This window comes from Arachis stenosperma, chromosome 10 (assembly GCF_014773155.1).
Source record: "Arachis stenosperma cultivar V10309 chromosome 10, arast.V10309.gnm1.PFL2, whole genome shotgun sequence".
NCBI classification, from domain to species: Eukaryota; Viridiplantae; Streptophyta; class Magnoliopsida; order Fabales; family Fabaceae; genus Arachis; species Arachis stenosperma.
The window spans coordinates 47480661-47488519 of record NC_080386.1 but is presented as its reverse complement, the minus strand read 5'-3'; the positions used below and the strand labels follow the sequence as shown (position 1 = coordinate 47488519).

The 7859-nt window shown below is 39.5% G+C and overlaps 1 non-coding gene across 1 annotated transcript; it reads right to left on the bottom strand.

Annotated features, from left to right (window-relative positions):
• Positions 1-6473: 6473 nt before the first annotated feature.
• On the bottom strand, positions 6474-6581 carry LOC130958516 (small nucleolar RNA R71). Its single transcript, XR_009077633.1, has one exon. It is a non-coding gene; the product is annotated as a small nucleolar RNA R71 (small nucleolar RNA).
• Positions 6582-7859: the final 1278 nt, after the last annotated feature.

Here is a 7859-nt window from a genome sequence, read left to right as displayed (position 1 = left end):
CAAGGTTTAGACCTTCCGGATTCTCTTGAATGCCGCCATCAGTTCTAGCTTATACCACAAAGATTCTGGTTAAGGAATCCAAGAGATATCTACTCAATCTAAGGTAGAACGGAGGTGGTTGTCAGGCACACGTTCATAATTGAGAATATGATGAGTGTCACGGATCATCACATTCATCCGGGTTAAGAACAAGTGATATCTTAGAATGGAAGCAAGCATGATTGAATAAGAAACAGTAGTAATTGCATTAATCCATCAAGACACAGCAGAGCTCCTCACCCCCAACCATGGGGTTTAGAGACTCATGCCGTGGAAAGTACACAAAGAAACGTGTAAAAATGTCATGAGGTTTATCCTCTTTTTGAGGAATTTTCGAAAATTCCTTTGCTTCCTCTAGTTCTTCTTGATCAGGTTGAGCATCCTTGAAGATGTCCTCAAGCTCTGATTCTAGGCTTTCAGCCATATTGATCTCTTCTACCAGAGAGTCAATAATGTCAGCGCCCATGCAGTCATTTGGTGTGTCTGGATGTCCAGTTGCTAGAAAGGTCTTCCTAGAATGAGAGTTGCACTCTTGTGCTCCTCCATTTCCAGCACCACAAAGTCAGTGGGAAAGGCAAAGGGCCCAACCTTGACAATCATGTCCTCTATTATGCCTGATGGGTGTTTAATGGAGCCATCAGCAAGTTGGAGCATATCCTGGTTAGTTTACTTCTCCAGCCAACCCAAGCTTTCTGATAGTGGATGCAGGTATTAGATTGATGCTTGCTCCAAGATCACAGAGCTGTCTTGGTGCAAGCACCTTCTAATGTGCATGGTATCATAAAGCTTCCAGGGTCTTGAGCTTTTCTGGTAAGCTTTTCAGAATGACTGCACTGCATTCTTCAGTGAGAAACACTTTTTCAGTTTCTCTCCAATCCTTCTTATGACTTAGGATCTCTTTCATGAACTTAGCATAAGAAGGTATTTGCTCAAGTGCCTCTGCAAACGGAATCTTATTTCAAGAGTCCTTAGATAGTCTGCAAAGCGGGCAAATTGCTTATCCTGTTCCCGCCTTGCGGAGTTTCTGAGGATAAGGCATCTTGCTTGATATTCTTCAACCTTAGATGCTGCAGGTTTATGCCTTACAAAGTGGTTGAAGAAGCCTTTTTAGAGGGATTACTGTCAGCACTCTCAGGTGTCTGATCCTCCCTTGGGCGTCTGAACGCCAGGATTGGGTGGAAATGGGCGTTTAACGCCAACTTTTCCCCTTTTCTTTTTGGCGTTTGAACGCCAGAACTGGCAAGGATGGGCGTTTAATGCCAGCTTTCCTTCCCTTTCTGGCGTTTGAACGCCATAAAATTCCTCTCTGGGCTCTTACTGTCCTCAGAGGGATTTTGAACATTGGTTTGGTTATCCTCTGTCAATTGTTCCTTGTTTGGCTTTTTGCTCTTTTGAGCAGTGGTATTCAGTGTTCTCCCACTCCTTAGTTGAACTGCTTGACACTCCTCTGTTATCTGTTTAGATATTTGTTGTTTTGCCTGATTCAACTGTAGTTCTATGCTCTTGTTAGCAACTTTAGTATCATGGAGCATTTCTTTAAATTCTGCTAACTGTTCTGTCATCAGGAGCAATTGTTGATTAAGCTCAATTATCTGTTTTTGAGGATTAGGGTCAGTGACTACTGCCATGACTTCCTCTTTTGGAGAGAACTCATTGCTAAAGTACAAATATTGGTTTCTAGCAACAGTGTCTATAAGCTCTTGAGCTTCTTCAATTGTCTCCTCATGTGTAGATCCACCAGCTGCCCTCATGTGTATAGATCCACCAGCTGAGTGGTCTAAGACATCTGAGCTTTTTCTGTGAGCCCATAGTAGAAGATGTCCAACTGTACCCACTCTGAAAACATTTCAGAGGGGCATTTTCTAAGCATACCTCTATACCTCTCCCAGGCATTATAAAGGGATTCATTATCCTCTTGTTTAAAGCCTTGGATGTCCAGCCTTAGCTGTGTCATCCTCTTTGGAGGGTAAAAGTGATTCAGGAATTGTCTGATAACTGGTTTCCATGTCTTTATGCTTGCTGTAGGTTGGTTATTTAACCACCTTTAGCTTGATCTTCACAGCAAATGGAAACAGTAACAGTCTGTAGACATCCTGATCTACCTCTTTATCATGTACTGTGTCAGCAATTTGTAAGAACTGTGCCAGAAACTCAGTAGGTTCTCCTGTGGAAGACCGGAATACTGGCAATTTTGCTGCACTATGATAATGAGTTGATTTAGCTCAAAGCTGCTTGCTTTGATGGGAGGTGTACAGATGCTACTCCCATATGCAGCTGTAATGGGGTTAGCATATGACCCCAGAGTCCTTTTGGACTGATCAATCCTCTTAGGTCCATAATGGACAAAAGGGAAATGATAATGATTTGCAAATAGATAAATTTTGTTTTTTTCTTTTTTTTTTTGAATTAACGAAAAAAAATTTTAAAATAAAACAAAAGAAAATTAAAATAAAAATTCGAAAATCAGAAAGAAAATAAGATCAAAGCAATTGAGAACTGAATCAATTAGTTAATTAAAAAGATTTTGAAAACAGCAATTAAAAATATGATTGAAAAAATTTTTTGAAAAAGATTTGATTTTTGAAAAGAGGAAAGAGAAAAACAACAAAAGACACCAAACTTAAAATTTTTAGAAATCTAGCACTAATTTTCGAAATAGAATTTTTATGAATCAAAAGGGACTAAGAACATGCAAAGTCGAAAATTTTAAAGAAAAAAACAGACATGCAATTGACACCAAACTTAAAATATGAAACTAGACTCAACTAAAAGACTCTAAACCAACAAAAATAAAACAGTCCTAATCTAAGCACAAGACAAGCTTATGTAGGGTTTCACACGTTGTCAGTGGCTACCTCCCATCCTCTCAGTGAAAACGTTCCTATGCTCTGTCACAGCATGGCTAATCAGCTGTCGGTTCTCGGTTCAGGCCGGAATAGAATCCATTGATCCTTTTGCGTCTGTCACTAACGCCCCGCCTGCTAGGAGTTTGAAGCACGTCACAGTCATTCATCATGATCCTACTCAGAATACCACAGACAAGGTTTAGACCTTCCCGGATTCTCTTGAATGCCGCCATCATTCTAGCTTATACCACGAAGATTCTGGTTAAGGAATCCAAGAGATATCTACTCAATCTAAGGTAGAACGGAGGTGGTTGTCAGCACACGTTCATAATTGAAATATGATGAGTGTCACGGATCATCACATTCATCCGGTTAAGAACAAGTGATATCTTAGAATGGAAGCAAGCATGATGAATAAGAAACAGTAGTAATTGCATTAATCCATCAAGACACAGCAGAGCTCCTCACCCCCAACCATGGTTTAGAGACTCATGCCGTGGAAGGTACACAAAGAAACGTGTAAAAATGTCATGAGGTACAGATCCAATGTCAAAAGATCCTATTATAGTAAATTATATCCTAAGGTTTACAGAAATGAGTGACAGAAAAAGCCCTTCCGGGCCCACTTGGTGTGTGCTTGGGCTGAACAATGAAGCATTTTCGTGTAGAGAGCTTTTCTGGAGTTAAACGCCAGCTTTCATGCCAGTTTGGGCGTTTACTCCAAGTTTTATATGCCGGGCGTTTAACGCTGGAATTTCTGAGCCGAATTGCTACGCAGGTTTGGGCCATCAAATCTTGGGCAAAGTATGGACTATCATATATTGCTGGAAAGCCCGGATGTCTACTTTCCAAACGCCGTTGAGAGCGCGCGCCAATTGGGCTTCTGTAGCTCCAGAAATCCACTTCGAGTGCAGGGAGGTCAGAATCCAAGCATCTGCAGTCCTTTTCAGTCTCTGAATCAGATTTTTGCTCAGAAACCTTCAATTTCAGTCAAAATACCTGAAATCACAGAAAAACACACAAACTCATAGTAAAGTCCAGAATAGTGAATTTTAACTAAAAACTAATGAAAATATACTAAAAACTAACTAAAAGATACTAGAAACATACTAAAAACAATGCCAAAAAGCGTATAAATTATCCGCTCATCAGTTGCCGGGGATTGTTTTGTGTATGGACAACTGACGGTTCATCTTGTTGCTTAGATTAGGTATTTTTCTTCAGAGTTCTTAAGAATGAATTCTAGTGTTTCATGATGATTTGTTGAAATCTGGCTGGCTGAGAAGCCATGTCTAATCTTATTGGACCGAGGTTTCAACTAATCGTCACAATAGCTTGTTGATTTCTATCAATCTTGCTATTGGAGCAATGATCTGCTAAGGCTTGGCTGGCCATTGGCCATGTCTAGTGTTTTGGACCGAAGCTTTCTTTGAAAGCTTGGCTGGCTGTGAAGCCATGTCTAATTCCTGGACCGGAGCCTTAGACTAGCATTGCAATGATTCCTGGAATCCAAATTAAGAATTCTGAAACCTTTATTTTCTATTTTCATATAATTTTCGAAAAAGCACAAAAAAAATTACAAAACCATAAAAACAAAAAAAAAATTTTATGTTTCTTGTTTGAGTCTAGTGTCTAATTTTAAGTTTGGTGTCTTGCATGCATTGTTTATTTGATCTTGGTTCTATTTTCAAGTCAATAGTACAAGGAACTGAAGATTCAGAACATGCAGCAGAGAAATTACACAGAAAAAGCTGGGCGTTCAAAACGCCCAGTGAAGAAGGACAGACTGGCGTTTAAACGCCAGCCAAGGTACCTGGTTGAGCGTTTAAATTCCCAAAAAGGTAGTGCATTGGGCGTTAAACGCCAGAATGTGCACCATTCTGGGCGTTTAACGCCAGGATGGCACAAGGGGGAAGATTTTGTTTTTCAAATCAATTTTTTTTTCAAGTTTTCAAAGTTTTTCAAAATCAAATCTTTTTCAAATCATATCTTTTCAATCAAATGTTTTCAAAATCAATTTCTTTCCTTTTTCGAAGATACTTGCTAACAATTAATGATTTGATTGAACATTTCAAGTATGTTGCCTTTTCTGTTGAGAAAGGTTTAAATGTTTGAATCATATCTTTTCTTGTTAGGCAAAGTCATTAATTTTTAAAATCAAATCTTTTTAAATTGTTTTCAAATCATATTTTTTTCAATCATATCTTTTTAAAACCATAACTTTTCAATCAAATTTTTTTTTAATCACATCTTTTTCAAATTAGTTTTTAATCATATCTTTTTGATTTCTAATTTCAAAATCTTTTTCAAAAATCACTTGATTTCTTTTCCACTTTCAGTTTTCGAAAATTATCAATCAATTTTTCAAAATGTTTTTAAAATCTTTTTAATTAATTTTCCAAAATTACTTCCCCTCTTCTCACATCCTTCTATTTATGGAGTACCACTCCTCCTCAATGCACTAATTCGAACTATATCCCACTAAGTTCGAATTCTTCTCCTTCTTCCTTCTAATTTTCTGTTCTTCTGACACCTCAAGGAATCTCTATACTGTGACATAGAGGATTCCATATTTTCTTGTTTTCTTCTCTTTCATATGAGCAGGAACAAAGACAAAGGCATTCTTGTTGAGGCTGACCCTGAACCTGAAAGGACCTTGAAGCGAAAGCTAAGAGAAGCTAAAGCACAACTCTCTGTAGAGGACCTAACCGAATTCTTCAAAGAAGAAGACATGGCAGCCGAAAACACCAACAATGCAAACAATGCAAGAAAGGTGCTGGGTGACTTTACTGCACCTACTCCCACTTCTATGGAGAAGCAAGCTGTAGCAAACAACTTTGAGCTTAAGCCTCAATTAGTTTCTCTAATGCAACAAAATTGCAAGTTCCATGACTTCCATTGGAAGATCCTCATCAGTTCTTAGCTGAATTCTTGCAAATCTGTGACACTGTCAGACTATGGGGTTGACCCTGAGTCTACAGACTTATGCTTCCCTTTTGCTGTAAGAGACAGAGCTAGGATATGGTTGGACTCACAACCTAAAGAAAGCCTGAACTCTTGGGAAAAGCTAGTTAATGCCTTCTTGGCAAAGTTCTTTCCACCTCAAAAATTGAGTAAGCTTAGAGTGGAAGTCCAACCTTCAGACAGAAGGATGGAGAATCCCTCTATGAAGCTTGGAAAGATACAAACAATTGATCAGAAAGTGTCCTTCTGACATGCTTTCTGAATGGAGCATCATAGGTATTTTCTATGATGGTCCTCTCTGAACTATCAAGCATCTCTATCCCTGCCATTGGAGCAAACAACTTTGAGCTTAAGCCTCAATTAGTTTCTCTAATGCAACAAATTGCAAGTCCATGGACTTCCATTGGAAGATCCTCATCAGTTCTTAGCTGAATTCTTGCAAAATCTGTGACACTGTCAAGACTATGGGGTTGACCCTGAGTCTACAGACTTATGCTATTCCCTTTTGCTGTAAGAGACAGAGCTAGGATATGGTTGGACTCACAACCTAAAGAAAGCCTGAACTCTTGGGAAAAGCTAGTTAATGCCTTCTTGGCAAAGTTCTTTCCACCTCAAAAATTGAGTAAGCTTAGAGTGGAAGTCCAAACCTTCAGACAGAAGGATGGAGAATCCCTCTATGAAGCTTGGGAAAGATACAAACAATTGATCAGAAAGTGTCCTTCTGACATGCTTTCTGAATGGAGCATCATAGGTATTTTCTATGATGGTCTCTCTGAACTATCCAAGATGTCTTTGGATAGCTCTGCGGAGGATCTCTTCATCTGAAGAAGACGCCTACAGAGCTCAAGAGCTAATTGAAATGGTTGCAAATACCATTCATGTACACTTCTGAAAGGAATCCTCTGAACAATGGGACTAATCAGAGAAGAGTTCTTGAGATTGATACTCTGAATGCCATATTGGCTCAAATAAGATATTGACTCAACAAGTCAATTGATTTCTCAAAGTCTGTCTGGAATGCAAAATGCACCAAGCAGTACTAAGGATGCTTCATCTGAAGAGAAGCTTATGATCCTAAGAACCCTTCAATGGAAGGTGAATTACCTAGGAGAACCCTATGGAAACACCTATAATTCTTCATGGAGAAATCACCCAAATTTCTCATGGAAGAATCAAGAGAGACCTCAATAAGGTTTCAACAACAATAATGGTGGAAGAAACAGGTTTAGCAATGGCAAGCCTTTTCCATCATCTTCTCAGTAACAGACAGAGAATGCTAAATAGAACCCCTCTGACTTAGCAACCATGGTCTCTGATCTAATCAAAACCACTCAAAGTTTCATGACTGAAACAAGGTCCTCCATTAGGAATTTGGAGGCACAAGTGGGACAGCTGAGCAAGAAAATTACTGAACCCCCTCCTAGTACTCTCCCAAGCAATACAGAAGAAATCCAAAGGAGAGTGCAAGGCCATAACATGGCCGAATCTGGAGAGGAAAGAGAGGAAGTGGACGCCACTGAGGAAGACCTCAATGGGCGTGCACTAGCCTCCACAGAGTTCCCTAATGAGGAACCATGGAATCTGAGGCTCAAATGAGACCATAGAGATTCCATTGGACTTACTTCTGCCATTCATGAGCTCTGATGAGTATTCTTCCTCTGAAGAGGATGAGTATGTCACTGAAGAGCAAGTTGCTAAATACCTTGGAGCAATCATGAAGCTAAATGACAAGTTATTTGGAAATGAGACTTGGGAGGATGAACCCCCTTTGCTCACCAAAGAACTGGATGACTTGTCTAGGCAGAAATTACCTCAAAAGAGACAAGATCCTGGGAAGTTTTCCATACCTTGTACCATAGGCACCCATGACCTTCAAGAAGGCTCTGTGTGACTTAGGGTCAAGTGTAAACCTTATGCCTCTCTCTGTAATGGAGAAGCTAGGGATCTTTGAGGTGCAAGCTGCAAGAACCTCACTAGAGATGGCAGACAACTCAAGAAAACAAGCTCATG